At 39.4% G+C, this 26,853-nt stretch overlaps 1 protein-coding gene across 3 annotated transcripts in view; it reads right to left on the reverse strand.

Moving 5' to 3' along the window:
• AKT3 (AKT serine/threonine kinase 3) overlaps positions 1 to 26,853 on the reverse strand; it is a 186,601-nt gene that overhangs the window by 122,621 nt on the left and 37,127 nt on the right. The window lies entirely within an intron of this gene.

The raw sequence follows: 26,853 nt of genomic DNA on the forward strand, positions 1-26,853 counted from the left end.
TCCAAGCTCAGCGAAAGGTTCCTGTTATTTCATCCACTGTCAAAACTACCCTTTATTATGAGAGAGTGAATGTAACGATGCACATACGTGCACGAGCACACATATGGAAACCCCAAAATGGAATACATTTTTTAACTGGTCTGAAGATAGCTACGTTATTCTTGTGATTCTTTACAAGTGTTATAAACCTAAGCTACCAAAGTTAAGCCAAAACTTAAGATAAACCCAGCCATTTAAAATTAAGGAGGAAAAAAAAAGGGGGGGGGGGGGGGGGCGGGAAAAGGTAATCTTATTTAACAAACCCTAATTCCGTGTGCAAAGATACCATAATAGATTTAAAAATGAGAAAGAATGAAAGAAAGAACAAAAAAAGTGTCGCCCAAAAGGAAAAACAATTTGAAAACTCATTTTGGTCTATACATTTTCAAATACATTAATAGCAGCTACAGCTATTTGAAAGCATTCATTCAACTGGATTTGTAAACATTTATGCTTATTTCATTCTAACCTTCCACAAGATTTTCTGTGTGCTGGAATTTCTGAAAACATCAATTATTGATGTGGCTGTTGAGCTTTTATTCTATCTTCCTCTATTCTTCTCTAGAAATGCTGATATCCTTACTTAAAGAATAAGATGTCCCTATGCAATATTTCTAATTAAATCTGCTACTGTATAGTTGGGTATACACAATATAATGGGCCAACTGTAGCAAAACGTGATTATATCCAAATATAATTTCTATTGAGTCAAAACATACAAGGACAACATGAGACTACAAAACTGACTTTACAATAAATAGTCAAAATATTACAACAGAAAAAAAAAATGAGTGAAAACTCACGAGTACAGATGTACTATAAATATAAAAAAAATGCACATTAAAAATGAAAAGGAAAAAAATACCGTCTAGACAAGCTCTCTAAATCCAGCAAACCATTACTATCGCCCGCCCCACAACTCATTCATTCCTATGTTATAATTCTAAGCAGCTTTTCTACACGTCCCAACGCATTGAAACCAAATCAGAATGCGAGCTCTATCGTTGTCTAGAGGAAATCTAGAAAATACAATATTTAGAATTGTTGCCGTGGTGTCTCGGGGAAGCCAGAGTTCAGCCAACACACACTCCACTTTTCTCTTTGAGATAGCTTCTGCGGTAGAATTACACGTTTCATAAGGCAGCGCAATGGAGGAGCAAAGGAGGCAAATGAGGTGAATTACAGCAAAAGGTTTTGCCAGAAAAGCCAGCCAACAACACGGGCTAAGGAAATTAGGTGCTCAAATAACAACTCCACTTCTTTCCCCTATACCTTTTAAACCCAGAAGCTGGTATCACCTAAGAGTGACAAAAAAGCAGGCATCTCCCATACATTCCCATAAAATGTGTGAAAGCAGGCGCCCGTGTCAAAGGGAGGGAGGGAGGGATGCATAACCAGTCGGGCAGGACGAAAATCCCCAGCAGAAGGTGATGTATTATCGGACAGAGAAGACTCTGCACAAGAGAGGTCAAACCCAGGCACAAATGCAGGAACAAGCCTGAAATGAGCCACAACCCAGCCCCATTCACTGCAGCCCCGAGGGCTGAATTCATCGGAGTCCATATGGATTTGGGGTAACTGTCCTCAACACCACAAGCCCAACCAACTGGACCAGCTGCAAGCAGTGGTTCAGCATTGCAGAGTACTGATTTTTAAAAATGTTCATCCTATGTGTTGCATTTGGGGGGGGGGGGGGGGGGGGGGAAGTCTTTTCCAATCTAAAAAAAGACTGGAATGAAAATCATGCACCTACATATGTTTCTACTGGAAATATAAGAGTTCACAATATCTTTCTAATAACCAGTCTCCAAACACTTCAGTGCAGGTGTAAAGCCAGGAAGGTTGCTTCCCCATCCTTAATGAATAGGTGTTGATTCACATCTCCTAAGGAATGTTCTAAAAAAGCAGACGACACCTCACTCTGATAGAAATCATACCTACCTTCAATAGAAATCACACCGGCATGTTTTATGTCCTTAAAGTTCTTTGAAGTTACCACAGAAATAGCTGTGTTACATTTAAAACAACAACAACAAAAAAAGATACCCTTTTAACAAACTTATTTTTAAACTGGAATTCTGTGTGCTAGGAATATCTATCTGTTTTTAGAAAGCAAATTTTAATGTTTACCACCATCACCCAGTTCCTTTTTTTTTTTTTTTTTTTTTTTTTTTTTTAAGTCGGCCATACAAAGAGGTGCAACAAAATCCAAAGGAAAGTGGTTGTAAATCAGATGGCTGTAAGTGTACGAACACGCAGACCAATGTTGGTATGCAAGCCGTGTGCTTCAAAGGGTAGCACAGAATTTTGTTTGGTATTCCCAAGCAACAAGCCTTACACTTCTGCATCAGTGATCTTATGACAACCATTAGTAAACGCTGTCCAGCTTCTAAGTGGCCGAAGACTTTTTTTTCATATTAGTAATCTTTAATAAGCATTTTCATATTTCTTATGAATGTTTAAAATATATTTTCTATTAAGATGCAGAATATATTTTAATATTATATGCAAGCCTCCCAAAGTCTTCACACATTCTCTGATTTTATTTAATTAAAAAAGACAACCAAACAAACAAAAAAAAAAAAAAAGAAAAAAACCCACTAGTTCCATCACTACAAATGCTGGTGAATTCACCTTCCTTGCCCTGCCACAACACCCACGTGCCAGCGTGGATGCACCTGAAAGGGAAATGCCAGTCCATCACAAGGAACATTTTCAAGAAACATTTTTGACCTCACCCTGGAAACCAAGATCCTTGAGCCCAAAGATCAGCAGAAGTTACCCGTGTCTCTTCCAACCCTAACCTACAAAAAGCCAAGAAACCCGCAAGAGAAGACCCATGAGATGCCACGCCAATACCAGCGCAGCAGCAGGGTGCCTGCGCAGGGAGGAAACAAACCCAGGGACGTCGACACCACTCAACCAGCACTGAGCACTTGACGCACCGGTCTGTGCGGCTATTCCCTTTTTCCATAGGGAAGCCACCACCCTCCTTCCAGAGCAACTCCTGAGAAATCCAGAGCACCGAGAAGAGAGGATTCCACTCCGCTCGAAGGCCAGGTGAATATGGGTATTACCAGGAGTTCTGCTACGAACAACCCAGAGTTCTCCCGAGCGCTGGGGCAAAATGACACATTTCACCACAAAGTTTCCAAAACTCTCCAGATGTAATTTCTTTTGTAGCAATCAGACTTTACTTGTTATTTCATATCCTAATCAAAACAACACAGACGAAAATAATTTGCTTACTGATGACACTTTTTTTCTTAAAAACTGTCTTTTTAACGCTCTTCCTCTCCCACTTTCCTCGCATTGAAATAGCGACTGACATCAGAAAGCAGCTGTGCTGCACACACCCCGCCACAGCACCACAACTGCACGAGAGCCTTCCAGCCTCCCTCTGAAAAGCTGAAACCTAATTAGGATGCTTAAGATAGCATTATGGATATTGCAAATGATAAATAACTAACCCAAACATATAAGCGATCACAAACGCAATGGATAATTTTTTAATCTTTTTCATCTAAAAATATTCTGATGTTCCTACATATTGCAGGAAAAACAATCGATGTCACTTGAAAAAATGCTTGCTTTTCTATTTTGCACCTGCACTCTTCTGCTGTGAAAGTGTGTTTCACATCAAGATTTTTATCACCAGCTCTTGAGGCCGGCTGAATTAAGAGTAACAGTATTTCTGGAAAACAGACCACCAATATACCATGAGATTCCTCTGCAGATCTAAGTAAGTAATAAAACATCATCTTCACATTTTTAAGAATATTTTATGGTTTTGTCTGCATTCCATGAGTTTGCAATTATGTGAAAAGCAGACTTAAAAATACTCCTCCATTTTTAACGTTAAAGAAATCACGCATATAAATATTCACGTAACTTTGTAATCCTGGAGCAAGCTGCAAAAGGGTAATTCTGTACTGTCTGAAAGCAGACCTGAACTCCTTATTTAGGCACCTCAACATTTAGAGACATTTCAAGGTGCAATCAGCACAGGCTCCACAAAAGTTAATACATCCAGCAGGGGAGCAGTATCTTCAGACAAACACGGAGCCTTACCCTTAGGGATGTAAAATTCTGGTACTGATGTTTTGGCATCCTGGTGGCCAGAGAAGGGGGTGCGAAGAGAGAGAGAGAACACAAAACGCGTTACTGAACAAAGATGCTAATTCCAGTCGAATAAGAGCAGAAGCCTAGTGAAAACAAGAGGTAGGTCTGATGTATGACGCTCACCTCATTTTAAAGTTCCCTGATCCGCCACCCTGGGCAGAACTGAAGCAGAACTCTGCCGAGGTGCAGGGAGCTACAGAGCCCCCCACCCACGAGGTGCACCGGCCGCGGGCGGGAGCATCCATAGGGAGACCTGAGGGAGCCAGGACCAACCTGTGGGCAGAGTCTACACTCGTTTGCAAGGTCCAGGCCTCTTGTTCCGTCTTCAGTTACTTTGTTTTGCCCTAAAACCAATCTTAAAGTAGGTATGTTCGAAACACAGTGCCACATTAGGTTGGGTCTGTCATTTTAAGGAGAAATTACCACCATAAGGCTGCAAGGGACCAGAGTGATGCCCTGGCAGGGATTCAGATTCATCTCAACAAGGCTCAGCACAGACATCAACGACCCGCACAGGCAAAACCTCCTGCAGAACATAAGCATTCAATTACACAATACAGTAACATTACAGAGCTTGACGTAACTACTACAGGCTTTCATACTTTTGTCTATGCAAAGTTTCGCTGTACATGTAAAACATTAAGATACGCTCGCAGTTTCACATAGAACAATTCTACAGATCTTTACAGGAGCTCTCAGGTATTTATTTAAACATAATTCCTATCTGGTCTTAGAAACCTCATTTCAACATCTGAAGCTTGATAACGCGCTTCTTAAATGTATTCATTAGCAATTTTTTATTATTACAGATATATTAAATATTTAATAGTTCTATTCAATTTTCCTTATGCTCCCTTAATGCGGCGCAAGTCACAATTTGTTTCCCATGTGAACTGAAAAGATTTTAATCATAGGTCTTTACTCAGGTCCTTCCTCTCCACCCCAGACATCGATGGCTGGCATTGTAAGCATTACCTCCTACCTGTGTCTACTACCAAACTTCCGTCAGGTTTCAAATAAGTCTTCCAAATCCAACAGCAACCAAGCAATGAGTCAAGGTACTACACCATAAGCATAAAAATATTTCTCTGGACAAGGACCATATTCATAGTCCAGACATTTGTACCAAATCACAAAGGATCTTTGGGATATGATAAACCCACTGAATATTTGAAAATATAATTTACTTTGTAATTTGTGCAAGCGTACTAATTCACACACACACCCCTCATATTCCATTAAACAAACACTACTTTACAGAAGGAAATGATAAAATGCAGCTCTTCCCATAGGTACATTTTCTGAAAAAATCATACCCATCAAAATGAGTTCTAAAAGCAGAAAAAGCAAAATTTGCTACTGCAAGGTTAAAGTGAATTAGGCCAGGAATCCAAATTGCTCCAGTATAACCATCTTAGGCTACTTCAGTGATGTTTTATGTATCAGTGCACTTACATATCACAGAATAAAATCTACAACGTTAAACTGCAAGAAAGACTATTGAATATTCAGGTTAGGTTTCTTTTATATCCAGAAACGTCATTTATGCAATGCACAGTCAAACCACACGTCAAAAACAAGTATCTGTATCATCATCTAGATCGCTGAAAACAATGCCAGCTGGGTCACTGGACACTCATATCCAACAAAAACAATCTGACAGAAGTTTACGGAAAATTTAAAAATACAGTATGACCAAAGTTCCCGGCCCTGTTTCTTCTATTCCCATGTTTCACACTTCTTAGAGGAGGGACTTCAAAATTCAGAAGTAGGTTTCAGAAAGCTGATTCACAGTCCCAAAACATTTGACCCATTTGGAAAAGCGTAATTCAGCTCATTCTGGAGCAGTTATTGTGTCTGGGCACCACAAACACAGCATCCAACTACATCCACAGGTAAGAAGAAGACAGACAAACTTTTTTAGGCTACTTGCAGCAACCGAGAACAGATTTCTAAGTGTTTAAGAGCTGTAAGAACAAAGAATGGAAAAGGCATTGACTATTTTACACAGAACAAACAAAATAAAAATCTCTGCTGGCTAGCTTTCTAAAATTTTTTGTAAAAAAAGGAAGTTTTAAAAAATAATCAAAAAAGGGAGAAATAATGATCAGCTGTTGGAAAAATAGCTTTAATGAGCACTTGTAGCACCACATTAAAACACCCAATTTGCTTAATAAGCAGGGAATGTGAGACTAAAACTACAAAAGGAGTGCAAAATGCCATGCTGCAACAAAAACTGTATCAGAAAAGGACAGAGTGCACCGAACTGAAGAAGAATTCTACATGGAAATGTACAGTAACTTCCAAGGACAAACACACCGAACTTCTTATCTCCAGCTAGCACTACATAGCGCACCCCCTCCAAAATAATCTAAATCCTCAAAAATAAGTGCTTGCCAACATATCATGTCAGAAGTCCTAGATGATGGAGATGAGGGAAAGCTAAAGCTGGCAGCGGGGGGAGAGACAAGGGAAACTGGAACAAACTTCTATGGGAAACAGTGTTTACTGTTCGCTATATATTCCTAGGCACCCATACATCGGGGCAGCTGCGACCAGCAAGTCAAACCTGACTGGCCTCCCTGGTTTTGGACCACTGGTTTTGGAGCTTCTCCTGTCACCAACTGGAAGGTTGGAAAAGGAAAAGGAGTGTTACTGGAGCAGACCCTCCCTCCTGGGGGCTGGAATCCCAAACATTTCTGTAGTTCCCCAAAAGCTGAAGCTGTGAATTTAAGGTCACAAATTACTGCTTTTAAGGGAAAAAAAAACGCTTCTTAAAAAAAAAATCTCCACCTTAAGGTTTCCCCTGCTGTGCAAATCCCTGCTAATGTAGCTGTCTTGTTGGAGAAATGCCTAACCACCCCAGGAACACACCACACCCCCCCCGCGCCTTTTACTAGGTCAGAACCTGGAGGAATCCTCCTTCACCGAGGGATTTGTTCTGGGTTGTAAGAAGATTATCTCCTCTTCAGTGGCCTCAGGTACTACGGTGGGTCTGTCGCCGGCTGCTAAATGGAGCAAGGTGAACTACTCTGCTACAGCCGTCACGTGTGGCTGCTCTCCTCGGAATTACCTTGCCTGAGTTCTAAAACACGAGGTGCCTGGCGGAGAGATGTCACTGAGAAGACTTGTCTCCAAGTCTCCTGAAGAAGGGAAGTATATCTGCACAACCGTCAGGATACCTGCAGGAAACTTATGTCCACGATCCTAAACGTTGGTGGGATACACCAGGCGCTCCTTACTCTATGTTGCTGGAGGCAAGGGAAAGGGAAGGAGGGAAATGCTCAGAAATTTATTTCCTGTATAACCACATTTACAAGCTGTTGGTACAAAAGGAATGGCCAAGATCACAGCACCAGAAAGGCTCTCCTCGATTATCCAGTCCACTCCCAAGCTTATCGCTCTGTTTTGCAAACAAACAGGGAAGGGGGTGGGGGTGGGGGGGACGACACCACAAAAAAAAAAAAAAAAAAAAAAAAAAAAACGAAAAAAAAAGGCACAAATAAATACACACACCCCCAAAAAAACCTGGAGGATAAATTGCCATTTTCTCTGTAAAATTAGCACTTGCACCATTGAAAGGAAACCTCTCAAGCAGACGTAAATGCACTAAAATAACATCCCACCTAAGCACAGCCCCACTTGCAAAGAGATTTTGTAAGCCTCACACAAACCTGGTAGTAGAGGTCACAAGTAAAGATCATCTAATCTTTTATCAAAACAAGAGCGCTACAGTGATCGCTGGTCAACAGTTTTCTACAACATCGCTCAGGGTATCTCCACCACCTCTGCCAATTCAGAGTATCACTGTATTTACTTTCCTCAGATGAAATCGGTATGCTTTCTATAAGCAAAGAGAAACTAAATTTTTTTTTTTCCCAAAGACTAAAGCATCGCAAAAATACATTATTTGGATTTAAAAAGGTTATTATCTCTTTAGAAAAGACTAAAGATTAATAAAATCAGGTGATTAAAAAACAGATTATTAAAAAACCCACAAACAATTAAAACACTGTTTCCAACTCTCCTTTTGATACATTAAAACAAGCAAACAAAAAATCCTTAGCATAAAAAGCCAGTGGCAAATTTAAATGTAACAGGATGTGTTAATAAAAGATAAGATTATAATAACACTACCACGGTTTATGGAAATCAACAGATTAAAAAAAGTATTTGAGTATTATTCATCCAGCTTCCCAGAATAAACAAAATATTCTGGATCACTCTGATGTCACCACTCATTAAAAGCCAATCTAACTAATCTTGCCTCAGATATCCACCCCCCAAACATTTTAAATGATGGAAGGAAGAATAATTTTCCATTTCTTAATTCTTTCAATTCTCTTTTTATTGATCACCAAGCTGAATGCCACAGACATACTGATCATTTATTTGGGTATAATGAAAAAAGCTAATTATCTTTAGCGTCAACAAAGAATAAAAGCACCAGAGAAAGTTACATACATCTCAAAAAAAAATAAGAAAAAGCAACTTTGGAGTACGGATGTTCTTAGCAAACCAGCTACAGAACAACAAAGAGCAAGACAAATATTCCAAAAGGTAAAATAATAATAATAATACTCCAGCTACAAATCAGTCACATACGGAAACACCAAGAGAGCAACAGTTCTCTGAAAAAGCAGTCCAGAATTAGAAATGTGATTGCCTTTGAAAAAATCTGGGAAGAACAAACAACACAATGATGTTATGAAAGAGACAAATACCCTAAGAGAAAAATATCATTATGCTACACATTAACAAAGACTTTGTATAGAAATCACGGGAAAAAACTAAAACAAGAATTCATTCCTCTCTATCAGACAAAGATAAAAGCTCTGAAATATCAACATTTATAAATTTTGAGTACTACCAAACTAAAGAAGAGAGGGGAAAAAAGCTAAATTGAGAAAAGTCCTTAGAGAACAACCAGACTATAAAGTTTTTCGGGTTTTCACAAGAAAACACCAAGATTAAATATAGTTAAAATAACTGACTAGGCTTGGCCTAGAACAGAGAATATGGTAGGGAATAAGAGGGAGGCGGAATATAATAATCTTAAAATATGCGAGTCTCATAAGGAGGACAGCGATTAATTGTGCTTCACATCTACAGATGGCAGTACAAAAAAATGATCAGCAGGGAAATTTAGATTACATATTGTTGGAAAGTTGGTCCAAATAAAGTTTGTTAAGTTGCAGAACTTGTGTCAGAAGGTTGCCAGAGCTTTCAATAACACCCCAGACAAACATCATGCAAGGACTTTTTGGGTTTGACTCAGCATCCAAACAGGGGACAGACAACTAACATCCGAAATCTCTTCCAACACTGCATTTTTAAGTCCAGTAAAAATGTATGAATACATAATGTAAGTTGGCAGCCTTGTTGGAAGCACAGGCCAATATTTCTGAAGTTGACTAGTTATTTTGGTAGGTAATTTGCAACATAAGGACAGCTGTACTAGTTCACCTAGCTTAGTGAGGCTAATGAGGAAGTGATACACTTTTCCATTTTCTTATTAAGACTCGTATAGCCGCACTGCAACCGAACCGCAACCATCCATTTGTTCAATAAAAATCTTTAATACACAGGAAGCACTCCTTCACCACCGTAAGTACAACCTTGACAACGGCCATGGATCACCTTCAAACGTTATAAAATAAAAGATTATCTGGATTTTAAGAAAAGTGGGTTTGGAGGATAATTTCTGTTTTGTTTGTAATTGGACATGAGTGACACTCCTTAATTCCACTCAGTTTTACTGGGGAAAACGTGGAGCACCTCTCAGATCCACCTGGTTCTTCAGTGAGGCCCAGTGGATTCATTCACAAAGGAAGAGTCCGAGTCCCATCTTCTCCAGCCTGGCAACATAAACAGCTCCAGGAAGCAGAGAGCTCTCTCTGAACTTCAACCGGAATCCTAAACTGAACTAAAATTAAAAGGTGACTTTATCCATACGTCTCCTCTCCTACTCCAACCCAGCGCTCTAGTTGCCCTGCTCGGGAAGAAGTCAGCTCTCTCCTATTTGCTTGTTACTGCCCAATGTTGATATTTAGGTTAACTTTAGCTACAGGTAACAGTTTCTGGGAGGAGGGAACGACTACATTCAGCAGTACACCCAACGGGAAAGTGGAAGGGAACACGAGTCTTCCTTCACGGGCAATTCCCAAAACAGTATCTCCAACCAGCTACGAAAGGAATAAAGTTGAGTCAGGGACAAGAACAAACTAGTGCAGCCATGCTGACCCTACACAGCCAAAAGACAAGGACTGGAACATTCCAATTTTATTACAGAACTAACTTAGTCAAAAGCCTGGAATAAACTCAGAGCCATACTCAGGGAACCCACACGCTTTCATCCATGCAAACCAGATATCTATAGCAGAGGATCTTTCATCCAACCCCACCAACCCCGCAATGCCTCTCAGTTGTAACTACTACCCTGTAGTAGTTTGATTGATCTAGTTTGATTTTGACTCTACATCAAAATGGGGGGAGAAAGTCTTCCTTCAGTCTTCAGCAACAACCCACCAAAGGTGCCCCTTCATCCTACTGGAGACCCTCTGTGTGCAGGGGTTGCCTCTCTCTCTCTCTTAGAGATCCAGATTTTCTGTTGAATTAAGATTTTGTAGCACATTGTTTCAAAGCACTGCAAAGAAAATGCACAGAAAAATACACAATTCCCATAAACAACCACTTCCTCAATAACTAGAACTTAATATCCTTCCAATAAAGATTTATATGTTTTCTTTTTGCTCCTTAGTTTAAAGCAATCCAACTGAATACTTAACCCCCACCCCCCCTCTTCAAGGTGCTTTTAATCCTCTGCTCCTGAAAAACAAAATGTCAATATTTTTAATGATCATCCTATAATTGTTCTCTTCAAACAAACCTTGAACAAACAATACAAGGCTACTCCTGCCAACACACTGACCACAGGTCAAAGCATGTAGTAATCCTGTATTTTTAGCTCTTGAATATTTTTTATTGTTACTTACTGTTCAGCAAAAACCTTTAGCAGCGAGCACAGGACAACTGTTATTTCAAAACACTCGTCAACACATAACTCGAAACAGTATGCCATGCAGTATCTTTTCACTTCTTTTATTTCCAGAGACGTAACTTCTAAGCCTCCCTTCAGTACTACTGAAAGTACTTAATTACAAACTGAGCACACAGAAATTTCAGTTGCAAAGCATCCAAAAAAGCAAACGGTCATGGAAACGAAAGGAGAAAAGGTATTCTGGGGTGTGTTGGGTTGTATTTTTCCACAGAACATAACCAAAGGCTGCTCTGAATTTGGCAGAATGGACCACCTCTGGTAAAATTTTGTTAAACAAAGTTTTAACTACAGTCCTAACTGGGTCTAATTACACCATAAATCAGAAGCAGAATCTGTCAAAGTGGAAAAACCGTGACCATGTAGGCTCTGAAGGGCAGACAATAGCCAGATACCTTATCTCCAATGCAGGGGAAGAAGGCACATAAACTGAGTCCCATCAACACCAAATGTGTAAAGGGGATAAAAATAACTGTAAGTATTTTAAAAGAAAAATAAAACCAAATTCTATTTCCTCAACGTTGAGCCTTTCAGTGCAGCTGAATTGCATTTGCAAGTTTTTCTCACCTTTATGAGGCATTAAGAAGTAATCACTGTAACACACATCACGCTGGAAGTGGCAGAAGCAGGAAAGCCGCAGCTATCAATACACCTTTGAAATGTTTGAGGAGATACTCACTTTGCCTAAACTCGTTACCCTGCTAATTGGAAGGAAGAGCTTCAGTTCACTACTTAAACTCATAAAATGCATCTAGGAGGTGAACAGGTTATTCAGAATTCTCACAGGAAGCATCCATTCTGACACATTAGGTTGGCTGTCACTGAGATGATTCAACGAGGGGAAAAAACCCAAGTAACTCAATTTTTTTTAAAAAGAAGCCATATCACACACACACACTCACTTGGGAGTGCCTCCATGTTACTGAGTAAGGATTATTTTTTTTTCCTGGAAAATCATAAGGGGGGTAAAAAAAGAACACAAACCAATGCTATTTACAAGTCTAAGACATTACTGAATACTCTGCAAAAACTTCGTTCAGATTGTTATATTTTAATAAAATGTTTTGCATAATACAAGATCAAGAGACATACTGAGACAATGGATTTGAAAGCTTACAGTTCAGCTAGCAGTCTTTTACGACATCAAAATTCTGCTAAGGTGTTTCTAACACAAGCCTTTGTAACATTAGGCTAGCACTAGGGCAGGCTAAAAGACAGTACAGTGCAGAGAGATGCTAGTACAGAAACTCCAGAACTCTTGCAAAGTAGCAAAAAGTAGGAAAAGATACAAGCCAGTGTCCTCAGAGAAAAGGATATCCATGGTCCTGTCATTAACTGAAGGTTACCTGGATAAAATAATTCTGGATCTTTATCCAAGTAATCCTGAATGCTCTGTTATAGTGGGAACACATCTGAAGATTTATCTAATTACACAATCTTCTTTCTCTTTTTATGGCTGAAGAAATTGTATACAAGTTCCAAAATAAATTAAAATACATGATGAATAAATTCTGTACTTAAGCTGTACTTTTAATTCTGACCTTCAATTTTTAATCATCCCTTAGTACCTGCAACTTTAACAGCAAACATCCCAAAACCTTCAGTTTACACACACTATTGAATAATAAATAAAAAAAGCCAAAGAAGCCCTATGCAGTTTTTGCCTCCTCTGAGCCACTCCCTGCGCATCCACTGCCATGTCGCACAATTATTTTTTTTTACCTTACGCGTTGTTCAACGGAGAGACTCTTTCAGTTGGTGCTTTTTGCGTGTTCCTCCAGCTGCCCAGTGGCATGCTTTCCATGACAGATGCTCTGGCTTCATTCTTAACATATGTTCCAGATGATAATTCCATCTTCTTTTCTGGATAACTTTAGAGCCAAGGGGTTTTTGAGCTGTCTAATGAATCTTGGCATCTGTTATAAATTCATTCCATTTAATACATAGTATTTTTCTAAGGCACTTGCTTTCAAAGGCATTTAGATGTCTGTACCTTTGTTGGATTTCCAGCTTTCACATCCATATGTTGAGATGGAAAGAAATATCTGAGTTAAGTTTCACACCCTGGTCTTTAAAACATGGATTTTTATGACCATATCTTATTTAGTTGGTAAATGAAACTGTTGCCTTGCCAATTTGTAATGCTAGCTCCTTACTGAAATCCCCAGATGACAGGCACCTCACTACCAAGATACAAAAATTTATTCCCTTCTTTTATTCCTTTACTTTTTCAGTGTAATATTTGAGCTGGGAGTTTCCAGGGATTAATTATATTTGTCCAGATTTTTTTTCCTTATGATTATGTAATAGCATTGCAAACAAAACAAAGAAACAAAACCAGAAAGATAATGCTTTTCATTGAACTTCATCTTCTAATCACTGAAGGACAAGGAACTGTTGCAGCCTCTCAGAAATCACTGCAATTACTATGGAATTTTTCTTTGTTACAGAAACTTCTCAGGTTTTCTTCAGCAATTAAAAATTGCCAGTCTCTCCAATGTCAGCTTTCAGTATTTTTTTCCCTGAAACCCTATCCCGACATTACACTTTCTCCAGTTTTTTAATTGATGCTACTGTATCTAGCAATAGTTACTTCATTTCTATGCCAAAGTTGCTCACATTCCCAGCCTATCCAACCCATCTTGTAGATGTCTCCATTCTCTGTATCCTTCCCATTTTATCCATCACTCCATACCCTCAACGGGCCCACCAGCTGCTCACAACCATGCAAAACCAGTAGCATTTACCAGCGACTCCTTCCAACAAGACCAGAGAACAACTGTAGACAAAGTTTAGCAAAACTAACGATGGACTTTTACACCAGTAATAACCAATAGCAATTACAGCATGAATCAAAAGGAAAATACCTCTAAAGCATTCTAATTCTTCCATTTTTAACGTTTCAAGTCAGGAACAGAATCTCTAATTATGGTACAAGCTGAAACCATCACTGCATGCTTCTCCTTCAGAAACCACACTCTTCAGCATGGCTTGAGCAGAAAAGGCTGTTTCCTGGGAGGATATCCTTACAACAGACTCTGAGAATGTTCTCCTGATCTTTACTCTCTTAGTACCTGGTCCGTATCCCAGGCTTCACCACAGCTTACACCATTCTGTAGTTAAGAAAGCACATCATAAATTTAGCACGTCTAAAATTGAGAAAAAGATCACCTCCTTCCTCAGAACAAGGACTTAGCAAAACCACCATCTTCACATGTGTTGTTGAGTCCTATCTTTCCAATTTTAAGCCTCTGTAAGGCTTTATGTACACTAAAAGCATTTGTTTTTAAGATGGTGCATTTTTAAACACCATTCTCTTCCTATATGGTATGTTCTGAATAGCATTTAATACTGCGTTCTTCAAGTACTGGTTAAATCACAATGCCTCTTAATTTCTTGGTGGAGAGTAATTGTTAATATTTATCTATTCTGAGGATAGATTAAAATGTTAATGAATGGATTCATTTCTTGCTTTGTCTATTAAAAAATAAAATACGAACACTGTATACAAAATACAAACAGATTTTCAAGGAACTCCAAAGACGAAAAGATATTCGGGGCATTTTTAAGTATGTCCACTGGCAAAATTCAGAGGCTGTGGTAAGCCACTCTTTTTATAAACTGTGCATCTAAATAGTAGACAACTTTCCTCTACACTACAGCTACAAATATATTAACATCAACAGTCTACCAACCAAGGACAGCTTTCAGGGAATAAAGTGGTTTGGGAGAAAGGAAAGGCTATTAATATGCTAAAGCTCTAGTGCAGGATTGTATTTACTACAAAAATACAAAAGCCTATTGTGAGGCAACTTACCAATGACAATGATTTCATTGAACATGAAGACCTGCGGCCTTCTATCCAGCGAAAGTCACTTTATTACAGAGGTATTTTCCCTTTTGTAAGGCAACAGACACATAAGAAGTTTGTGGCTGTGGAGAGAAATGAGCCCCGCTCTCCAGGCCCAGGGGCCGTGCCCCAACTGCTGCATCATCCTTGCAGGCCAGACTTACTGACCAGAAGACCTGCTGTAAGTGCTACTTACATCTGCATGTCATTTTTAACCTTGTAGATGATTTAACACAGCATTTCTAACTCACCAGAAGCTTCTCTGAAAGGCTTTTTCACCAGAAGTTTGGCCAGCGCTGGAACAGGCCGCCCAGGGAAGTGGTGGAGTCACCATCCCTGGGGGTGTTTAAAAGATGTAGATGCGGTGCTTAGGGACATGGGTCAGTGTAGGTGGCAGAGCTGGGGTAACAACTGCACTTGATCTTAAAAGTCTTTTTCAACCTAAACAATCCTATGGCTCGGTGAAAGGTCAGACACACTACGGATGACCAGACAGCGATGCTTTTGCATACACATTGCCTCTCAGTCAAAAAAAGGATTTCTTCTCCCCTGTATTTTACCCAGCTCTGGAGTAGCAACTTGTTGCCTCTTTTATGGGAAAATTCATTACAAGAAACCAACACTAAATTCAGATTTTATGTTCTTATATAAGAATAAGTTTAATTATTGAAGTACATTCCTGGACCACACTCAAATTATCTATTAATATTAGAGTTTTTAAGAACGTAAACCTCATTTGAGTGGATCAAGCTTTTATTATCAAAGGTAGTATTATTTGCCTGTCTGCAGGAAATTATTTAAACTCTCACCACCAATACACTCAACATTTGTGACATTACCTCTTAATGACTAAATTGATACTCGGGAGGCTGGCACAAAAAAAACCCACCTCACTTAGACTTACACATAAGTATGTACTACACAGCTATTATATACCACAAATAATGCACTATGACATAACTGCCTCCCTAACTCTCTCTTTGCACACTAAATAATACCTAAAGCTATCTTCTTCGAGAGGGTGCACAAAGTGATAGAAAGGATCCCTAAAATAAACTGGGGGGGGTGGGGGTGTTTGGGTTTTTTAGTGGTTTTTATGTTTGTTTGGGGCTTTTTGTTATTTTTATTAGAAAAGAGAGCTAGCATTATGGTCACGGCAAATGGGAAACTGCAAGGTGTTTGTATGTGCCTGGAGAATAGGACACTCATTCATCATGAAATCTATTTGGTCTACTATCAGCATGGTTGTCCCCATTGCTGCACATAACAGCAATTCTCCATCTCCTTTGGAGCAACGATGGCTGGATCAAGTAACGGAAAAGTTTGTTAGCTCTACATAAGCCTCTTTGTGCCAACAGCAGTTCCACATAAAAATCCTACAGGCATGGTGTAAATTAAATGTGTAAGATCTTGGCTATGATTGAAAGCCATCCAAAGGGATCCCAAATACAAATGCTTACAACAAAAATTCATTTCAAATACTCACTGTGCAAGTTGAAAGAGCTTGATCCTTCTCCAAATTTCGGTATACAACCAAACAAACCCAGAAGCAGGCTTGCAAAGAATAGTTTCAGCCAAAATCTACTTTTACAGGAATTGTATCAAATGTAGCAGGAACTCTATGGAAACTCTACTGCAGAAACCCTATGGAACGCTCAAGAGACTTAAAAATGAAGTTATCTGTTGTTTCACTGATTGTCCACCAACACAGTATGTATATTCTGAACTCTGAGAACTGTAAGTATAATTTTAGTCTTGAGTAATACCCAGAAGCCAACAACTCGCTAGACTCAGAAGGATATCTGTCTATCATAAGCTTTGGGTGGTTTGGGGTTTTTTTTTGGTTTAAAATACTCTTTCTAAACAGCTTCCAAACTCTAAACCCAAGAGGATTAGAAAGCTACTGTATCATTTGGATTAAGGAACCACTTAAATGTTTCAGACATTAGCCAAGTCAGTATTCTGTTAAAAATTACTTTGCTTAAAACCTATAAACATACAGGAAATAGGAACCAGCTAATCTCCCGGTGGAGTTCTTTAATTCAATCACGTTTAGGACTAGCACAGGGAGTAAATCAGTGGCCCTTTTCTAAACACGGACTTCGAGGAAAATCATCTTGAAATACAAACTAGTTGTGCTGCTGTCTGGTGGCAGTGACAACCTGGGGTTGAGGTGCGGTCTATTAACAAATTTCTTCTTGCAAAGGAGGGAGCTGGCCCGTCCCTCCGTGCTGCCGCTCGCACGTCCCCACGTGTGCCAGCACTGCTGTTTGTGCAGCTACATGGTGAGTCAGGTCAGGGAAATGATCCATCTGAAAGTTAGCTTGGAAAATTAAAATAGATTTGTTTTCAGCCGGTAAGTTTCCTGGCATGATTCACCGTGTCACCATTACAAGCACAAGTGCCAACGCAACTGAGCAAGGAGAGGACATGACACTTCCCCCATCTCAGCTACAGCTTCCACTTCACACAAGTTTCAAGTAAACATGGAACTGCATCTATCGGGGGCAAGTTCACAAGCTCCTAATTAAAATACAGTAGTTGCTGCTGTTTCTCAAACTAAGATTAACTTGTTCTGAAAAGTTACCGATGTATTATATAAACTGGCATGATAGTATAAAAGTTAGCACAGTTCAAAAGAGAATACAAGCTTTAAAGCAAAGCAATCCATGCTGTTCAAAAGCACGTGACTTGGTTAAGTATTTTCACACATGTAAAAGTTGTACCAAAATCCATCTCCACAGTTTCATCAGGTCAAAAGAGGGCAAGTATAGGTTGGGATGTTGCCATGTTCCTATGGATTACTCTCCCAGTGATCACAGGTCAGGGGTTTCCTCCAGTCTCTCTGGAAGACACCTAGCAAAAAAACTTAACCTGAAGAACTGATAAAGGACAACTGAGTTTTTTGCATCTTATTAACATCCTCCCTTTGTATGCTCTAACTGATTTCACCTCCCCCTCTGCAACACCTCGGGAGGATAAATAAAACCCAAATCCACTGCTTCTCCATCAGGTTGAACTTCAACTACTGTTAGACTCATTCTACTTCCTCTGCAAACAGTTCTATTTTAAAAAAGCACGAACATTGAAACGTAAAGCACTCAGAAGTTTCAAGAGGATTAACAAACTCACATTCAGGAAGCCTCCAAGGCAAAGTAGCAATACTATTTCCATTTTATCTGTGGGAAACTGTGACTTGGACAAATTCAGGTTACAATCCACAATACTGAGTGCCAAAGTTAAGATACTGTTGGCCCAATTCTCTACATCATTTACCAGCCTACACCTCCTTCTTCCTTACAGAGCTGTTCGTGAGTTTATTGCAACCAGTAGCACAGAACATTCGTATGAAGTAGCAATCGCTCTCTCCCTGGTGGTGTGGTTCTCATTATCCAGGCCTAGTTAGCAGCTATCTGTGCAGACTATTCTCCTTTTAGTAACTTTCTTAGCATGCCAATGTTGATAGAAGACCAGCAGGAAGCTAACCCCAGTATAATTTTTACACTTCAGCTGTGCAAATGCGAATAACTGAGGATTACGCAGTTTGCAATTTCAATGTAAAAATGCTAACAACTAACAAAACTGGGAACTTTTCAATTTTAGACAGTTAGTATGCAATTATACTGTAATTCAATATTTTTCGGAAGACTACCTCCAAAGGCAAAACAGGCAATGTTTTGAAAGTGAACTTCTGAACCTATCTTGAAAAAGGGAACGTGTTTTCTTATCAGCGTGCTGGCATCTGACACTCATTTCCTATCTGCCTACCAGTTTTAAGAAAGCACTCTGCAAGAAAGCAAACTATAAATTCTGAATTTACAGTAAACAAGATGTCAGTTGCAATGATCTTGAGTGCAAAGAAATGCACTTAGATTTATAACAAGTAAGCTAACGCTGCCCTGATTGGCAAGGGAAGTTATCAATAATAGCACAGACTAGCTGGGACATAGCTAGAGGTGGTACTGAAGAGATCTGGAAAAAAGTAAGACTGAAGGTACACCTACCTTACAGAGAAGGAGCATCACATCTGAAGCAAATCTCCCAATTATCAACTATTACAAGCTCCAACTTACACTGTGACCACACCTCATACACTCCCACTACCAAGGGGCTCCTGGTCCATAGGAACAGACGTGACACTGCAGCCGAAGCAAAGCTCTGGAAACATGCATAGGTAGTACAGACACCAAAATTGCAGCACCTCTGGACAGATTTGCTCCTATAGTGCCACATATGTGCTGATGGAGACCTGCCCTGAGACCCAGGGAACCCTCCCTGAGCAAGTCAAGGTCTGTGCTGCTGGAACTCAGCCACACCGGCTTGCCTGTGATTCAGGAAAGATCAAAATGTTCTCAATAAGCTGGTGGCTGAATAAATCCCAGACACTACCACCACCTTCTTTCCATGTTTTGGTGGGAAAAAAAACCTCTCGTTTTGTCAACAGATTGCAGAGATGCTCATGAAGGGTCAACAGTTCCTCTAAGAAAACAGAAGGCAATCGAGACAGCATTCAAGTGATTACAAAACCTGCTTCCCTTGTCCTCCACCTTCTATTCATTCCCTAAATCACCACCAGCCTGATGTCTTCCCAAAGTTTATTTTTCAATATCTCAATTTGCAGTCTCAATTGCCTCTTTGATATCCATGCCCTAAAACATCTGACTTCTCAGTCCAGCCCTAAAACACCTTCAGGACCTAGTTTCAAGTCACAGCTCCCGACCTTATTAATGTTTTTGATGGCTGCAGCAGGGGTAGTATAAAAGTAGTGGGTCCCACAGAGGCATAAGCCGATTGACTTAGCTGAGGTGAGAGCAACAGGTACATGGACTGCCTCTGAAATAAAAAAAAGCACAAAGACTGGGCAGATTTGTTGGACTGGCACGTCGGTATATTGAGGGAAGATGATTTTTTGATGAGGTATCACAAGCAAAAGTGACATAAACACAAATTAAATTAAGTTTGATGAACAGATTACAGTATGCCAAAGGTATTACACGGCATGACTATTTAAGCTTTAAGTAAAACTAAAAAGTAGGAGTTGTATTAATTAAGAAACATGTATTTGTGAAACAGTTCCTCAAAGTCTTCCCCAACAACGTATTTTCGACATCTGCTGGTCTTGCAGCGGTGCCAGGCCAAAAGGGTTCTGGAAAAGGACAACGAACCATTAACATCTTGCTTCCCTAATCCCTGCAACAGGGTCAACCTTGCTCCTTCGGAAGTACCACCTTCATGGGTAACAAACTGGTATGTGTAAGAGAAACCAGTATGAACGGAGAAAACCTTCAGAACGTGAGCAATAAGGCAGCATTCATTACATAGGAAACGGAACAGACATACAAGGCTATGTAACACCAGTGTGTCCAGAATACTTAAAAAAAAAAAAAAAAAAGAAAAACCACACCAAACCACCCACCAAAACGTGGCCTAGGTGTTTTCCTGTGTAACAAGCAACTTGTTGTCAGGATCAGTAAAAGCACTTTTCTACCATAAAACTCAGGATGTGCAAAAGCCCAAAGCCCAAGGTTATGAGCGCCAGAAACATGCCTTACAAGCCACTGAAGGGATAATGAACAGGGATTCTGTTTAGGTACTGAGGCTGTTCAGCTTCTTTTCAAAAATCTAAAAATCAATATCACCAAGGTCAAACATGTTGATCCTCCCACAAACGTTCCACATTAAGAATTCCTTATTAATACAAACAAAAGATAACACCTTACTCCCTTTGAATATATTACTGCATCTTCTACCTGATGTATGAGTGGTAGGAACTAATAAATTTGATCCAAGAACATGCACAGAAATTTAGCCAGTACTATCTACCATACAGCTCCATCTAGAAAAGTGCCATTTTTACCAATCAGTCACAACCATAAAACCACTTAAAAACTGGGAACAGGCTGTATTACAGCTACATTGAAACAAAAACAATTTTAAAAGAAACTTAAAAATTCATCAGCCATGCACAATTATCTAAACTGGCATTCAGCAAGGATATTGCAGAGAAAAAACTTGAAACTGTTTAAAATACCTTGCCTTTCAGGCTTCAATTACTATAGCAAACTGCCTTTACCTACAGAAACTGCTAATAATCCAATGTGGAGAGCTGCAAAAATAACACTCATCTATTTACTACCTAAAAAGCACCTGGAATAAACAGTTATTTAGCAAAGGGAGCACTCCACGCTCATCCTAGTTACATCAATTTTAAGATTTTTCACACGGGTCTGACCTTCCTTCAGGGACAAGAAAGGTGCAAAAGGTTATTCCAAAAAGAAGAGCTTTGTACTCAACTCCAAAGTGAACAGGCTGGAGGAAGAGCGCAGAGGGTCCTTCTCCTCTCCCAGCGGGGCAGCCGCAGGAAAACAGCCTCTACATACACAGTTCTCTGCTCATAGTGTACGTGGAAGCAAAAAACCCCAGTGTGTGAGGTCTCCCCAGCTGCAAGCAGCTTTACAGATTTACCTAAATCCATTTCTACATTGAGTGCACAATATAGAAATCTTTGTTTGAGAACTTTAAAAAAAATCTAGTTTAGATATATGAATGTATAAACACGTATACAAGAAAGCTTGCACTGTTGGTTTTTCTCTCTTTTGTCCTCACAGAGCTACCTTTCACATTCATATATTTGATGGGAACTTTAGAGTAATTCACATTTTCTATTAACGAGATAGAATTAGAATAGAAAGAGTATAATAAGAGAGACTTATTTCAAGTGGCTCATCAATGAAGACTTTAAACTACTATTCACTAGGACAATTAGAAAAAAAATAGTTTAAATTTCTTCTACTTTGTGTAGCAGATGTTCAAGATAGTCTATTTAAATTTGTCTTTGTTAGAGGTGTGTTAAACCACTCAAATAATTCAGACAATCTGCAAACAAGATTTCTGACAGGTTGTGAATAACACTCAATTAGTACCATAACTTCTGAGATTAATTTTTCAATCAAGGCATTCCTGCTCCCACCCCCAAAAAAAAAAAAAAACACAACAACAACCAAACATACCATGTGAACTCAATCTCCAGCATGTATTTTCAAAATTAACATCTGTTTGTTCTTCGTTCAACTGTAAAACCCCATGTCCATTAAATTAAATTACTTAGTTCTTTCTCAAGAACTAAGGTGGGGGCAGGGGGAAGACATGTTACCCTAAGACTGTAAATAATTTGTACTTGAAACAAGGATTGTATTCTTATTTGGAACAATACATTTATTCCACTACACTATTTCTTTTTCTTGATAGTAGATACAACAACAATAAATATTTTCCACATGGTTATTTCTTCAAATCTCATGATAACCTGCATCATGTCCTGATTTGCAAACATGAAAACAGACCAGTAGTTGAGGGAATCTCATCGCAGTAAATCAAACACATCTTATTCTATAAGCAATATGAGCTTAGAAATCTAACACTACTTCAGATAATTCAATTCTGGATACCAAGAAGTTATGAAAGGCTACATTTAAATAAAACAGGAAAGAAAAAAAAAAAACCACAAACAAAAACACTGAGTGAAAAATTGTATTACAGTATTTCAGTGATACAGTTTACAGGACAATCTCATTACAGGAAAGCTTAATGACATCTGGTTTTTACCACCGTCTCATTACATCAAGTTTCTTAAGTTATCATGGTTATGCCACAGCAATTTTATACTTCAGCTCCCTCTCTATAAAATTGGTATACTAGTACTGTACTTCAGGTGAGCGTTGCAAGATAAAATAGTGAGATTCTATTAAAGTCACCCTCATCAGCAAGTCAGATATATTATCAATTCAATATAATTTGGATAAAAATGTACCCTGTAAGCCATGTAAAGACTGCCATGACAAACAGCATTACCTAATGTAACACACTTGAACGCAGAAGCCCAAACAGAGGTATGGTAATTGAAGTATGACAACAGAAGCACTGGCTTAAACAGACAACATTTTGCTTTATCTTTAAATGATTCAGCCATCTTGGTATGCCATACACATTAGGTATATCCTCCCCAGATTTAAAAAAAAAAAAAAAATACTTACTCTTTCAATTAATGAAAAAGTTAGTCGACACGTTAAATTTAAAACTGGGTCCTTTAAAAAGTTAGCATCTGTGTCAGTTTTTCCTTTGTCCCAAATGATCTTTTAATAACATGGTAACAAAGACTGTTAAACCTTTTCATATGTTTAAACTAATTGAAATCTTGTGCACAGGTTATATATAAAGAAATTAGGTTGCAATTAAGTATAGTTATTAATGATTCTTAAATCTAATTGTTGTGACTATTATAGACCACAGACAAGGTCAACTCTACAACTCAGGAAACTTTAGCTTTAAAGAAAAAAAATACCACCTGAATTATATGCATAAAACCCACTTTTGTAATGATTATCACTCTCATCATACTACGCATGTTCCTCCATTTAAAAAGACAGCTGTTTTCAAACTGATAAATTAAAAACACATCCCCCCCATAAAACATTTTTAATTTAGTAAATACGGTAAAAACATGTAAAGGAAAATTAAAAATACTAAATCTTACGGTAATTTAAAGCAAACACTCTGCAAAACATTGTGCTTAAGCAAATCCAAAATGTAAAAGTCATTTCAGCAATTAGTGCAGAGTCCTTACACTAACTGCATAAAGGTCAAATACGTGTTTTAACTTCTGCGTGTCAGCAGCAAGGTTCAGATCCCTGTATTTCAGATTTTTAGTCAACATCGCTTCCCTTTCACCTGTATTCATTAGAAGGGAAAACACTGGTGTCATCTCAAAAGGAAACTCACAGAGGAAGACAAACACACTTCTCTCCTCATCTGGCTACAGGAATAACTGGAGAACAGAGAGGAGAAAGAAAAGTCACTATCCTGAAACAAAACACACCGAGCCAGCGAATTGCAAGAACATCTTTGCAGCAGCACAGGGACAACAAGGCCAGGAGATGCTTGGCACTTATCACTAGATCCGAGACAGTAAGACACAGACGACCGTAAGAGGGTCCATACAAAGTACATTCCCACTCTTCTTGCCCAAGCAGAGGCTCTGCTCTAAGCCTGCTCCTCTGGCTCTCCACTCGTACAGGTTCTGCCGCCTCACGGGATACAGCCGCATCAGCCCTTTCGTTCTGATAAGAGCACTTTTGCAACAAATCTTCCCATCACCCTAGTTAATGCACTTTCATTTGCAGTCCTGGAGTGCACAAACCTGGTTTCTTTCCGATGAAAACAAAAAACCCCACAAGATGTACTCCAGGAGCACCGCCACTGCCAAAGGGGCACAGGAGCAGACAGGAACCAGCCCAAAGTAACCCTCATTTCGCTCTGCAAGCGTGCTGTTGATAGCTACCAGGGCCCCATCACCCTTTACTTCATTCTCTGAATCTGCTCTCACTGGCTGCATCACCTGCCCTGGCAGCCCCAGCTGCTGTGCTTCAGGGTCTCCTTCCACCTGTGAGACGGGACCTGACTGCACCTGAGGCTCAGTGAGCCTCCCAGGCTTTGCTTCCCCTTGGGTTTTGTGTCTTCTGCCGGCCAAAGCTCTCACCTCCAGCCCGTTACCTCTGCCTGCTTGACCATTCACATAAACACCTAGTCTCCCCACACTGAAACTTCTTCTCCTAAAGACTACTCAAAGCCCGAGTACAATCACCCTTAATTAAGCAAAACTTAATTCTGGCATTCCTTAACTTTGAGCGCTGACTGATTTTGAAAGAGCAATACTTCAACAGGTCTATCATTTAAGCGGACAGAGAAAACCAGAGCACTGAAGCCAGCTGCGTAGCATCCCATTGACGCCGCAGCGCTCAACCGCAGGGTTGAAAGCTGACAAACACATAGCCCTCAGCCCTCTGTTACTGACATGGATACAGCACGAAGGACAATAAAGCAAACATTTTCTCAGTGCATTTCACAGCCATTAAGAATTGTATCGCAGTGCCCTAACAGACTCTGTCTTCCCCAGCCTCCTCCCGCACCTCACGTCAGATCCCCAGCTCAACTTTCACTCCTCCCCTCTCACTCCTCCATCCAGCTCGCTTCAGCCATTACAAAGGCGGGTTATCACATTAGCCATCTCCTCCAAACCATTCTTCATCCCACTACTTTCAAGTCATCCTCATACTCTTTAACCGAGCTGTGAAAAAAAGGTTGTTCCGTTTTTTCCTTGTATCACAAACACTCCAGGCTGCTGAAGGGAACTATTTTAAAAGCTCCCAGGCTATACCCACATCACCAAGTAATTTGGCATAATAGAAGCAGATCAGTCAGCTGGTGCCCAGGCTCCTAAGTTCCCAGCGTATAGGGTTTACAAGCTTTATTTCAAGTAAAATTCAGTCTGGAGCCTCAGATGGAATGTTGCAGCACACGTGTGGCTCAGGGCTGTCCTGGCCCGTGGGGCTGGAGCTCACTCGGTGTCCACCTGGAGAAGAGATCCCATGCTCAGGTTCCTCCAGGGGGATCCTGACTTGTACCTTCCAAACCCACCCTGTGAGCCGAGCCAACACATATTGAGTAGGGCTGATCAGAAAATTCACTTCAAAACTCACAGGACGATAGGTTGCAGAAGCAGGGCAGCTCTACCCAGACCCCCAGTGCTTCTTGGTGCAGAGAGACAATATTCAGCTGTCAAAATAAGAAGTGTCCACTGAGCACATTCCAGCTTTCAGAATTTAGATTAAGGCTGATTCTTTTTGTTGTTGTTGTTGTTGCCAAGAAAAAGTACTTAACAACTTCAATTCTCTTGCTCCCAAGCAAGGTCAGGGTAGAAGTTGTAATTACATGTACAACCATTGATTTAAATGCTTACAAATTCCTGACATTGGAAAACGCCACTGCACTTTTCCTTTTGTTTTCAGAAGCAAACATAATGAACGCTTTAATCCACCAACAACCAGAATAAGTCAGACACAGAAAATTAAGGACAATATTAGGTCTATCAAAAAAAAATTCCACTTAAACGTACACAGTTACCTACAGTAAGAAGGAAAAAAACAGCCATCCATTCAGTCAGAGGTAATTAAAATATGAAAAAAATGCACATCATGAAATGTCTTTACTTAGAAAACAATTACTAACAAAACTGACATCAAAATGTCAGCTCAGCAGGCTCTTCTTCAATTAATATAGTAAAACAGCATGAGGAGGAAAATCTTTATTTTACATTTCAGAATTTTAAATATGCAGTAAAGACGCTGAGTTTCATTGTATGTTGTCCTTTTCTGGACACAGTGATTAATATGCATATCCAGTGCTCACAGAGTTGCTATCAGGGTGTAGTAAGAATGAGCAACATTGCATCAATGAACTGATGTCATTCAAAAGAACATTATTTGGATCATCCTAATCATTCCAAGACATTTGAAATAAATTTATATGACATCATCAAAAAAGGAAATCAGATACCCATACCAAGTAAATAACAAGAAGACTGGAAGGAAAAATAACTGAAAAATTTAAATAGTTCCTATCATGTAGAATTCGATTTGTTGTAAGTATACATTCCAAAATAGGAAGCAGGCCTTAGGCTTCATACAGTTTAGCCCATTTTCATCTGCAATACCCATAATGCACCCTGAAATGCAATTTATGCAGGAATACTAACAGAATAATAAAACTTTTTCTCTCATTCTCTTGGCTTCTTTGACATTTAATGTCAATCTGCAGTAACAAAGCTAATAATGATCTTTGTCTTCACACACTGCTATTGAAACAAAGCATTTCTTTGCAAATTAAAGGGTAATTTTGTTCCCACTATTCCAGTCTAAATCTTTCTGGGCTAGAATCACAGAAGCTCGTG

The sequence above is a fragment of the Falco punctatus genome (assembly GCF_963210335.1).
Source record: "Falco punctatus genome assembly, chromosome: 5".
Lineage (NCBI taxonomy): Eukaryota > Metazoa > Chordata > Aves > Falconiformes > Falconidae > Falco > Falco punctatus.